The sequence below is a fragment of the Eumetopias jubatus genome, unplaced genomic scaffold (assembly GCF_037043125.1).
Source record: "Eumetopias jubatus isolate StellerSeaLion01/CBP00866 unplaced genomic scaffold, mEumJub1_p1.0 scaffold_5, whole genome shotgun sequence".
Classification (NCBI taxonomy): Eukaryota; Metazoa; Chordata; class Mammalia; order Carnivora; family Otariidae; genus Eumetopias; species Eumetopias jubatus.
The window spans coordinates 5,716,436-5,717,099 of record NW_028274811.1 but is presented as its reverse complement, the minus strand read 5'-3'; positions in this window follow the sequence as shown (position 1 = coordinate 5,717,099).

The following is a 664-nucleotide window of genomic DNA, read 5'->3' as shown; positions in this document are numbered from 1 at the left end:
GTAAACCTAAATCTTCTCTAAAAAATAAAAGTCTGTGGAGGCACCTTGGTGGCTCAGCTGGTTAAATGTCCAATTCTTGATTTTCGCTCAGGTCATGATCTCAGGGTCATAAGATTGGGCTCCAATCGGTGTGTGGACAGTGAATATCATTGTCAATTGTGGAAAAACTGAGAGCTTTTCCCATAAGGTCAGGACATGAGAGGGATGCCCACTCTCACCATTATTGTTCAACGTAACACTAGAAGTCCTAGCCTCAGCAATCAGACAACAAAAAGAAATAAAAGACATTTAATTGGCAAAGAAGAAGTCCAACTCTCACTCTTCGCAGATGACATGGATACTTTACATGGAAAACACAAAAGATTCCACCCCAAAATGACCAGAACTCATACAGCAATTCAGCAAAGTGGCAGGATTGATTTTGTAAATCAATGCACAGAAATCAGTTGCATTTCTATACACTAAAAACGTGACTGAAGAAAGAGAAATTAAGGAATCGATCCCATTTATAACTGCACCAAAAAAAAAAAAAAAGATACCTAGGAATAAACCTAACCAAAGAGGTAAATGATCTGTACTCTAGAAACTACAGAACACTTATGAAAAAAATTGAGGAAGACACAAAGAGATGGAAAGAGAGTCCAGGCTCATGGGTTAGAAGAAT